Source organism: Pisolithus orientalis, assembly GCF_024613125.1.
Source record: "Pisolithus orientalis strain OTSU chromosome Unknown F5J12scaffold_4, whole genome shotgun sequence".
Lineage (NCBI taxonomy): Eukaryota > Fungi > Basidiomycota > Agaricomycetes > Boletales > Pisolithaceae > Pisolithus > Pisolithus orientalis.
This window is the reverse complement of record NW_026260785.1, coordinates 1,421,441-1,434,000: the sequence shown is the minus strand read 5'-3', so window position 1 is coordinate 1,434,000 and position 12,560 is coordinate 1,421,441.

Sequence of the window (12,560 nt, the reverse complement as noted above, 5' to 3'; positions counted from 1 at the left end):
GGCACTGCATTGCAGCCTCCACAGTGCTGGGCATTGGTGGGGGTGATTGAGCTAAAAAGCAAAGGATCAGTAAGTAAAGTCAAAAGAATGGTAAGTATTGGCAATAGGTGAGTCAAGGATACTCAGAATTTCAAAGTATGAGTCAAGCAATGTCACAAACTGAGTAAGCACACTGGAATCACATTAGGGGGAGGCTGTGCATGTCACATCTTGAATGAATTGCTTCTAGGCCAAAGGGGGATGACAGAGAGGCAGTGCTGATCTGATGCTGATATAGGACATCCATAAGTGGATGGCAGGTGTCAGGTGTCAAAAAGGGGTCAAGCTTTGGGGGTCTGTGGGGTGACAGGAGCATAGGGGATCACATTCCCCCCAACTGTCCTCTCAGTGAAGCAAACAAGAACTTCATGAATGAGGCTCTGTTGGAAGAGAGGATGAAGGGGGAGCACCCTTCTGCTGTATCTAGTAACCAGAAGGCAAGATAGTGCACCATACTCACCATGAATGCAATCAGGGAGAGTGGAGAACACTAGGTTATACTGTAGCTGTGGCAATTTTGGAAGAATGATGGATCAGACTGGAATGAAGACATTGCAGGGAGCAGGGGGGAAGGATCTGTATGTTTCTTGGGCTGGAGAGACTGAAACAACCACATAAGACCTTTCTAACCAAATGACAGACCTGAGGCAACCAAAGAACATCTTCCTGGAGGTCATACTGACAAAAAGAACATACTGTCCAAGCTGGATGGGCTGAGAGGGGGCAGACAAGGATGGGATGTACCTCTAGAATAGACAGCAATGTCTAAGGAGGAACACATTGAACTTATGGAGTGACAAGTATGACTAACATGAAATACCCAAGAGAAACACTTGAAATGGCTTTATGAACTTCCATGCAAGCTCTTCAATGAATAACAGCACAATGGTGAGCTTTGGAGTTGCAACAAGATGTGCAACATGCAAGGAGTATTGAGACCATGCCAAGTGGGCTCAAAGGCCCAAATTTTAGGTTTTTCTTTCAAGCATTTTGCTTACAGCTACATCATTCTAGGGAATACAGGTTTTTACAAGGTATCAATAGGGCTGCTCAAAGTTAAATGTGGAAGAAACATGCAAGCAAACTCAAGTGCAGTTGAGTCATGAGTTTGTGGGCGAATATTAAAGCTCCAACTGGAGATTCAAACTCCACAGAAAAAGCGCATTACCCAGAAACAGTAGATATGTAGATAATGCGATTGACGCTCCGATTTAAAATTCAAACTCCGCTGAAAACCGTACATGCTTATCAATAGAGAGATCTAGCAAGTGATAACCACCTACCAACACCATGCCTACAGTTACTGAGCACCAGGAACTCCTAGCCATCCTTCAACAAGCCAGGGAACACTTTGGTCTGCTACAGTTGAAGCTACTGACTCTGATGACTCAAGTGAAGGCCTACCCCAATCTGACAACACCATGACAACCCAATCTTCTGATGTTCCCTCTTCCCCATCTTCTGGTGCTGCAACTTCTGACTCCTCATCCTCATCCTCTGGCTTGATGGTGCAGTTGTTATTCAGTACTGCTGCTTTCTCTGGCTTCCAGGATGCTATTGCTGCACTCCAGGATGAAGTTGAAAAAACATGTGCTCTCAACAATCAACCAAGGCCAAGCTGCTCTCCCCAGCTCCACCTCCTCAAGGAGTGGAAAATTGACCACCCTCACCTCTTTCAACACACACCCAGAGTCCCTCCAGCTGTTTTTTCTGCTATAGTGGACAAGATTGAGACCCACCCTATCTTCCACAACAACTCCAATAACCCCCAGCTCCCTGTCCCCATACAATTGGCAATTTTTCTTAATGCTGCTGGGCATTATGGAAATGCTGCCACCTGCCAGGATATGGCAGTGGGCTGTTGTATCTGTTGGGACTGTCCACAGCTGCCACAAGAGGGTGATGGTTGCCATTCTGCACCATCATGATGAGGTGATTCACTTTAACCCTGAGGAACCACAGGACAGGAGGGAAAAGGGCAGGGCAAAGAGATATGTGGAGGAGAGAACATGTCCTCAGTGGAAGGGGGGATTTTTGTGTGTGGATGAAACACCCTTCAATCTATTTCAGAAGCCTGGGTTGCATAGGGAGGGATTTTTTGACAGGAAATCCAATTATTCACTTTCCAACCAGGTGAGCACTCACAATTTGGTGATTACATGTATTCACTCACCTGCATTCAAGATCATCATCTTCCCCCACAATCTTTGCATTGTGGATTATGTCATTGGTGTTCCTGGTAGCCTCCATGATGCCAGTGCCTTCCAACACACTCAATGTGCCCAGTCACCTGAAAAGTTTTTTGTGAGAATGAATGGCTCTGGGCTGACTCTGCATATGGATGCCAGAAGTGGTGTATTGTTCCATTCAAAAGGCCTGCTTCAGGTCAGTTGACTATGGTGCAGAAGACATTCAATTATCATCTGTCTAAAGTATGTAACAGCTCTTTTTACATATTTAGTCCATACTCATACATGCAGAGGTCATTGTCTCTGCAGTGCTTGTGCTCCTCCAATGTCAACTTGCCATCCTTACCCAGTTTGCTCAAGTCCAGCTTGGAGGAGCTAGAGCTGGTCTGACTGGCTGAGGCAGGTTTGGACAAAGATTGGCTGCTGGAGTTGCCATTCCCAGAGTGATTGCCAGTCTTAGATTTCTCCTGACCAGGACTGGGAGTTGTGGCCAGGGTTGGGAGTTGATTCATTACCAGAGGATGACCCCTGGTGTTTGCTGGACTGCTGAACTTCCTCCTTGCATTCCCAGTAGCATGCATTAATCCCCTGGGTGAGGTGGTGAAGTTCATGGAGGGTTCTGGGTTTGCCAGCCCAGTGTCACACACCAAAGGTGTTTGGTGATGTGGACATGGATACTGCTGATGAATGGAGATGAAGCCAAAGCCCTCATGTGAAGAATGACAGCCAGAGACATTGGCAGTCATCTGTCACACAAGAATGAGTCATTGATGCCAAAGAAAAAGGAAGGAAGCAAGTTACACACCAATAAAAACTCTTAAGTGCCCATGTATGGCATTCCAGTTTTTGACATATCTCCACCATTTCTGCAGATACTGACACCATTCCCACACTTGCTTATAGTGCCCAGCCACACAATCCTACCTTCCAAGTTTGGGAAGGATCTGCACACTCCACACATTTCTACAGCACTCCCTACAAAAGACACTCATTTCACTAATTCTGCTGATATGGCTGCCTCCACATCAGTCATTTCACTTGTCCCCTTTGCTAGGGACCATGGCTATGTATATCTACCAGGAGTTCCTACCAGCTTCCATCCTGAAGCATCCTGGTACATCCCATCCTTGTACATCCCATCCTTGTCTGCCCCCTCTGAGCCCATCCAACTTGGACCACATGTTCCCTTTGTCAGTATGACCTCCAGGAGGACATTCTTTGGTCACCTCAGGTCTGTCATTTGGTTAGAAAGGTCTTATGTGGTCATTTTAGTCTCTCTGGTCCAAGAAGCATATGGATCCTCCCTCCCTGCTCCCTGCAACATCTTCATACCAATCTCATCCATCATTCTTCCAAAATTATGACAGCTACAGTATAATCTACTGTCCTCCACTCTCCCTGATTGCATCCATGATGAGTATGATGCACATCATGCCTTCTTAGTGCAAGATGCAGCAGAAGATGTTCCCCCTTCATCCTCTCTTCCAACAGAGCCTCACTCATGAAATTTTTATTTGCTTCACTGTGAGAGGACAGTTGGGGGAGAAGGTTGTGATCCCCTATGCTCCTGTCACCCCACAGACCCCCAAATCTTCACTGCTGAACCACACTTTGACTCACACTGGCAGACCTCATCTTTGATGTGATCAGGGAGACTAGTGTAGAAGTAGTGGTGCAGAGCACCATCACCATATCCCTGGACTTGTGAGGATAGCCAGTTAAACTTGACTATGTATGTACTTGTTGACCTGGTGATTGTCCTTCATCTGGAGGTGGTCTAGTTGGTTTTCAGCATCAGCCACTGGGTCATGGTGTTACACCCCACTCACATTCCTTTCCTTTTATAGACTTTCTACTTTACTGCTTGTCACACTTTCAAGTGACAATGTTCTGGCAACTGTGAGCTCCTACTGAACTCATGTCCTTCCCATACATTTCCCTTTATGGTATACCCCTGTTCACCTGTGTTGTACTATAGCCAGACTATGTCCAATTACCTTTCCCTCCATGATCCACTGGTGGCTCTGATCCATGCAGTCATGTGATATGGGTAACCCATCTACCCTGGGTTGTCCATTTACCCCCCTATGTCATATACATGGTTTGTTTCTCTTTCACCCCCATTTCTTCCCACTCCACAGCTCATTCACCCTTATGCCTGCATAAGTCTGACTTGACTGTGCCTAAGCAGGAAGGCAGGTGTACATTTAAATGTTTTTGAATGTTTGGCCCACAGGTACTCTACATATGTATATAAACCTGCATGTATCATACCACTCCCTCATTCAAAATCTACTTTGCAACCACCTTAGCTCCATTTGCTGTACTCATGAAGACTCAACAGTATGACTTTGGTTGGCCAAGACTAGTGCTCCATTCACTAGTGAAATTAAATTATGCGTCACTTCTCACACAGTCATGTGCCTGTACTTCAGTACTCAATTCATGATGCAATACAAGTCATTGGCATAACAGAAGATTTCAAATCACCCAGCCACATCAAAGACTTGATTACTTTTCAGATAACTGTGCTCTAGAATCCTTGCTAGGCAAAATAGCCTGCAAAACAAGCACCTCCCACCACTTCCACAGGAACCACTGGTTTAATATCAGTGAGCTAGCCCCTAAAACTTAGGCACTAACCTTCCTCTTCATCAACATGTCTTCACACCAAGAAGAAGGAAGTAAGAGGCCTCCATCAGCAGCCTCTTTGTTCAAACCTCCCATACCTTCTCATAAAGGAAAAGAAGTCCTCCAAGCAAGGCCATTTGTTCATCATCCTTTGATACAAACTCCAAACCCTCATATAGGTCTTGAAGACCTGCCAGTAAGGCCCCAAGTTGAGCAAGTGGCAGAATCAACCTCACCAGTTAACTTCACTTCATACCAAAACCTGGAGCCCATTGGCTCAGACATCAATACACAATCCAGAAGGACAGCCAGACTAGTGGACCCTTCAGACTTGTCATCATCTACTGATATATACTTACTGACTTCTACCAACCCAATAGCAGAAGAACTTGCTCAGCAAACTGCTGAACTTAACCTTCAAGATCCCTTCTTGGGCCAGGCCAGGGTTACTCCTGAAATGGCCACTGAGTTCTACAAAAGCCTCTTTGGCTGAGAGGTGGTAAGGCCTAAAGGCCCCTCCCAAGGTTCCAAGGAGAAAGGACAGGAATGTGACTCTAGGGGAGGAGGACTGAAAGAAATTGGCCTAAGCAAGCCCTTCTTGTATAATAGCACTCACCAAGACTTCTCCACCTGGTTGAGCAGTGTCAAGCTTTACCTTGCCACAAATGAACACATCTACTATGAGGACCAGTCCAAGATAGTGTTTACCCTCTCTTACATGGGGAGTGGTTCAGCCCACGCCTTCACAGAGGCCTATGTCAATGAAAACACTACCACACTTGAAGACCTCAAAATTTTCAATGGCTGGGATGAGTTTGTTGCCAAACTAAAGGAGACTTTCCAAGTAGGAGATGCCAAGTCCACTGTGCTAATCTACCTTTCTGCCATCCATCAGGGAGACTGCTCCCTAGACAAGTACATTGCTGACTTCTGCAATTGCCTCAACAAGGCCAGTATCTCTACCAAAGATTCCATGGAAACAGTCTTCTTTTGGAAAGGCCTTAATGAAGAAATCAATTGATGGATCCTCATGGCTGACCCAAAGCCAGACTTGGTCAAGGATTGGATCCAAAGAGCAACAGCAGTGTGCATGGCAATGGCTACATCAAAAGTTTTTACTGGGAAAGTGACCTTCCAAGACCACTCCTACTTGTGGAAACAAGAACAGTCTTCTCTCAGATCAAAACCCTCTTCATCTCTGAAGACTCCATACTGAGACCCTTATGCCATGGATGTTGATCAGAAATCTAAGGTCCAATCACAGAGTGAAGCTCCTACCTGTTATGGATGCAGTAAGACAGGGCACATGAAGTCTAAGTGCCCCTCATCCACAACAAGCAGTAAGTCTTCCTCAGCCCAGAAATTCCATACTTGTATCCTGGCAATGCTCAAGGAGTTTGACAAAGCAGCTGAAGAAGAAGAGGATGAACCTGAAGACAAATATAGTGGGGAGAATGACAAACCCACAGATGACAGGGGACTGAAAGGAAACCCAGATTTTTGAATGGCTCAACTGGTGTAGTGTCAGGAAGAGAGCCTATTGTATCACAGAAAATAGAGGTTAAGATAGGAACTGAAAAAGTGTATGACTATGAACAAGATATGTCAATTACTTCTATCACTGGTTTTGCTTACCTTGTCGACCATGAAAATGCTACCATCCAAACAATTCTTGACTCAGGCACCAAAACAAATATCATCAATCTGGCAATAGTCCAAAAATACAACATCCTGACACAAAAAATTGCAAGACCATGGGAGTCAAGAAGTTACAAAGGCAAGACCAGAGATTGGGTAATCCATATCACTTCCTTCAGAGCCAAGATCTGGGGAAAGACCATGTGCATTCGTGCATACATCCTCAAGCTCAGAAATTGGGAATCGCTCCTTCTGGGAATGCCATGGCTCAAAGAGCACAACCCCATTATCAGCTGGACATCTAGAAAGCTGATCAGCTGGGGAGAACTCAACCATGGCCTTGACAAGAAGAACCATGTCTGAGGAACCAACTTTGCCCAGACTGTTAAAATCAACCACACATCCATTTCCACAAAACTCAAGGCTTTGCATATACAAGCTGAGGTTGAGTTACCTCCAGAGTATCAGGAGTTCTCAGTAGTCTTCTCTGAAGAAGAAATCCCTCTCCCACCTCACAGAGGTTTCCTTGATCACAAAATCTGCCTAAAGCCCAGCTTTCAACCAAAGAAAGGAGCAATCTATCCCCTCTCACTTGACAAGCTTTAAAGCTCTTGATTAGTTCATTGACAAGAACCTCAAATGTGGAAAGATTCACCCTTCAAAGTCTTTGCAAGCCACCCCCATGTTTTTCATATGAAAGAAGGATGGAAAATGAAGACTCATCCAAGACTATTAGTACCTGAACTCACACACCATCATTGACTCTTACCCTCTCCCCAATGTCAAGACTCTCCTAGATGAATTTGCTGGCTCCAAGTACTTTGCCAAGTTCAATGTTCACTGGGGTTTCACCAATATACAGGTGAAGGAAGGCAACAAATGGAAGGGAGCTTTCATAACTCCCAGGGGACTCTTTGAACTGACTGTGATGTTCTTTGGGCAATGCAACTCACTGCCCACCTTTCAAAGATACATGGATCACACATTCAGAGAACTCAAAAGTGACAGAAAGGCCATAATATTCATGGATGATGTCACTATCCACTCAAAAACTAGGGAAGGTCTTTGAAGCACTGTCAAGCAGTTCCTGCACATAGCAGCCAAGGAACATCTGCATCTAAAACTTAAGAAGTGTATGTTTGAAGCCAAAGAAATAGAGTCCTTGGGGTTTGTGATCCAACAGGGTCAATATGAACTGTCAGAAATTAAAATTGAAGCCATCAAAACTTGGCCCACACTGATGACTCTTAAAGAACTCCATTCCTTCCTCAGCTTCTGCAACTTCTACTGGAAGTTCATCTCTGGCTTCTCACAGATTGCTCAACTGCTACATGACCTCTCTAAGAAAAATGCCAAATGGACCTTGGGATCCAAACAGAGCCTCACCTTTGAGACCCTGAAGAAGGCCCTATCATCCAAACCCATCCTTTGCCTGCCAAACCTCCAGAAACCATTCATACTTCACACCAATGCTTCAAAGTTAGGCACTGGTGTGGTCCTGTCCCAAGCCAATGACTCAGGCACACTTCACCCTTACATGTACATGTCACAGTTGCTTACTGGAGCAGAGCAAAACTACCAAGTCTATGACTTGGAAATGTTAGCCATGATGAGAGTGTTCAAACAGTGGCACCCCTATTTGCTCTCACCCCCAGAACTGACTCACATGTATACAGACCATCAGAACATAACCTACTACATGCAACCCCAGAAGTTGACTGCTGTGAGTCAAAGTGTGGTTCAGTGGTGAAAACCAACCAAAACCAACACAAAAGACAAAAAGAGCAAGTGGTGGTGTGCCTATGCAGTACCTAGATGGTAGAACCTGTTCTTTGGGAGGGTTTTTGTGAGCTACAACACTCAAAGATGAGTGCTGAGGGTTGGGGGTGCTCCTGATGAAGAAGAAGCAGGAATGCAAGAGAATGTGATAGGGTAGACTGCTGTCAGCCTACAGAAGGATGGATGACAACTTAATTTGATGTCCTAAGCTGCACTGAGCTCAGGGAGGGCTTGGAGCAAAGTGCAAGAGGGGCTCTCTGATGTCTTTTTTTTTTTTTGCTATCTAAGTACAGTGATTTATATACAGTACAGGGGTGTTGCCCTTGGAAAACAAGGTGCAAATACTTGGTAAGTGATTGGTAACTGATGAGTAAGGAATGTAAGTGATGGATAATCATCTTGGAAAGCATTGGTAAGCATTGGTAAGGATTAGCAAGCCAAAAAGCAAAGAATCAGTAAGCAAAGTCAAAAGATTGGTAAGTATTGGCAATAGGTGAGTCAAAGACAGTCAGAATATCAAAGTATGAGTCAAGTAATGTCAGGAACTGGGAAAGCACACTGGAATCACATTAGGGGGAGGCTGTGCATGTCACATCTCAAAGAGATCACTTCTAGGCCAAGGTGGGATGACAGAGAGGCAGTGCTGATCTGATGCCAATATAGTACATCCAAAAGTGGACAGGGTGAGTCAGATGTCAACAGGGGTCAAGCTTTGGGGGTCTGTGGGGTGACAGGAGCATAGGGGATTGCAACTTTCCCCCCCAAACCATCCTCTCAGTGAAGCAAATAAAAACTTCATGAACAAGGCTCTGTTGGAAGAGAGGATGAATGGGGAGTGTCTTCTGCTGTATCTTGCAACAAGGAGGCAAGATGTGCATCATACTTGTCATGGATGTGATCAGGGAGAGTGGAGAACAGTAGATTATACTGTAGCTGTTGCAATCTTGGAAGAATGATGGACAAGACTGGTATGAAGACATTTCAGGGAGCAGGGAGGAAGGATCCATATGCTTCTTGGACTGGAGAGACTGAAATGACCACATAAGACCTTTCCAGGCAAATGACAGACCTGAGGTGACCACAGACAAGGGTGGGATGTACCAGGATGCTTCAGGATGGAAGCTGGTAGGAACTCCTGGTAGATATATGTAGCCATGGTCCCTAGCAAAGGGGACAGGTGAAATGATTGATGTAGAGGCAGCCATATCAGAAGAATTTAGTGAAATGAGTGTCTTTTGGAGGGAGTGCTGTAGAAATGTGTGGAGTGCACAAATCCTTTCCAATTTTGGAAGGTAAGATCGCATGGCTGAGCACTACAAGCAAGTGTGGGAATGGTCTTGGTATCCACAGAAATGGCAGAGATATGTCAAAAACTGGAATGCTGTACATGGGCACTTAAGAATTTTAGCCAGTGCTTAACCTGCTCCCTTTCTTTTTCTCTGGCACTGATGACTTGTTCTTGTGTGAGGGATGACTGCCGACATTCCTGGCTGTCCTTCTTCACATGAGGGCTATGGTCTTCATCTCCATTCATCAGCTGTATCCATGTCCACCTCACCAAACACCTTTGGTGTGTGACACCACTCACCAGGCTCACTGGCAGGCTACCCTACAAGAGTACCTGCTTCAGTTCATCCACATTGCCAGTACCAAGAATTCTGCCACCAACACCCTTTCCCACTGCTCAGACTTTAATGCTGAGCCAGCCACCATGTCCACCCTCCTTCCAAAGGCCATCTGGCTTGAGGGGGGGGCTGAGACCCTTGGTCATTTCCCTTTTCAAGACTGACTGGTCTGTTCCTGGACCTTCAGAACCCTTGACTCAAGTCCAGAAGGTCTCCTTCAAGGAACTGGAAGGCCCTCAAGGAGCTCAGGAAGGCAAGAGGCACATTTTCCAGCTAAATACTGACCTGTACCAGGAAGTAAAGAAAGCCTCCACCTCCCTCTCCATCCTGGAAACAACAGAAGGTTCTGATGGCATCAGGAGGAAGGGAAGAAGAATACTCATTCCTGAACCCATTCACCAAGATGTCCTTCAGCAGTACCACAACACACCTGCATTTGGACACCCTGGAGTAAAAGCAATGATGAAGAAAATGAACAAATATGTCTGGTGGCCTGGAATGTACCAGTCAATATGCAACTACTGCAAAGGATGCCCTTTGTGCCAAGCCAACAAGGTCAATATGCATCTGACTACACCCCCTGTTACACCACATGATGCAGCAAAGAACCCCTTCCCTTACAAGCAAGTGTCTATGGACCTCATGACAGACTTGCCCCTGTCCAGAGGAAAATATGATTCTATCCTCACCATCATTGACCAAGGACTCACCAAGGGAGCATTCTTCCTACCGACTACCAAAACCATGGATAGTGTTGGCATAGCTGACTTTACCACACATATATATACCCACACTGGGGTGTCCCAGAAGCCATTATCTCAGATTGTGGACTGCAATTCATTTCCACCTTTATGCAGGACCTCTACTGATCCCTCAGAATCAAATTGAAGGCCTCCACCACATACCATCCACAGACCAATGGCAAAGCCAAATGTGTAAACCAAGAGGTTGGCACCTACCTTCACATGTATGCAGACACAGACCCACACAACTGGCACACCAAACTCCTGGATGTTCAAATGGTGCATAACTTGTGCATACACTTGTCCCACAACCAAATGCCATTTTCACTCATGTACAGGTTCAACCCCACCCCCTATCCAACCAGACAACACCCAGTCAAGTCACTTGCAGGAGACCAGCTCGAGCAGTTGGCTGCCAATAGGGACACAGTGATTATTGCTCACAAGGAAGCACAGAAGTTGATGAAGAAGCAGTCAAAAGGAACCTATATGGAGTTCTCCATAGGAGATAAGGTTTGGCTAGACATGTCTGATCTGAAATGGGAAGTCCCATCAAAGAAGCTTGCACCCCAACAACATGGGCCATTTGTAATTTCCAAACAGATCATCCCAGTCACATACAAGCTCCAACTCCCCCAGAGCTGGCAAATACACCCCATGTTCCATGCATCAAAGCTTACCCCTTTCATTGAAACCAAGGAGTACAGCCCTGCACAACCCCCACCTCCACCAGAACTGGTAGGAGATGAGAACAAATGGAAAGTAGAGGCTATACTTAAACACAAACATGCATGCAAGGTCAAGTCATCATCAGAAGAGTCCAGGGTAACCCCACAGCAAAAATACCTCTACCTTGTCAAGTGGCTCAGTTACCCACATTCCCAGAACAGTTGGGAGAGCAAGGAAAACCTTATAAGTGCCCCAGAGGTTCTCAGGGAGTACAAACATGTTCACAACCTCTGAAATGCTATGTCCTACACCCCCAACACTGAAAATCCTGATTCTGACTACTTTGACAATGACTTCCATGCCAATATTGATGAACCCTATGACCCTTCCCATCCCTACTTCTATCACAATGCCAGCACCCCTCCACACCTTTCAGAACCACCAGTACACTCCCCTGGAGCACTATGCACCACATCCCCTGCAGTATCCTCCCACTCCCCATGTGGCAGTATCTACCAACCCCTTCACAACTCCACTGCCTCTGCCACATGCCCATACCCATACCCAGTTATCTGCTTGGTCCCTGCCTCTCAGAGAGTGTGCAAGGACACCTGCAAGGGAAAGTCCAAAGCTTGTGAGGGACCATCCAAGCCTCATTATGACTCCTCTTTCCAATCCTGCAACACCCTGCCTCTCTCCCAAGCCACCTATAGATCACCAACCCCAGCCTCTCATCCTGGCTCATCTGCTCCAGAGCCTTGTGTTGCACTGGCTGCACTCTTGGCCCCCACAGTTGCCCCCTCTGCCCCTGTGACCACAACCATCAGACTGGCTCCCAAGGCAAGCCTCTTCCTCAGTTACATGCAGTTGCTTAATGACTTCGAGCACTGGGAATCACATGGATGGAGAGCAAGGGAACACCATGAGCATCTACAGATGGCCCCTTCCTCATATTGTCCTTCCACTCCCTTCTTGACTGACTTCCCCTTGAAGTCATGGTCCATGGGCTCTTCTCTATGTTGAGGACCAAGCCTACCTGTGAATGCTGACCAAGAGGAAACATGGCTGCTCCAGAAACAAGAAGCCAGCTGCAGAAGGACATCACAATCTGGAGGAAGAAGAGTATCAGAAGCTGAAGGAAATGGTGAACAGAGGTGTCACAATTGCTGGGAGAAAATTATACCAGGCCAAGGCAGAGAGCACTTCCAGGCCATCACAGATGCCCTCACAGACATCCCTTTCAACGG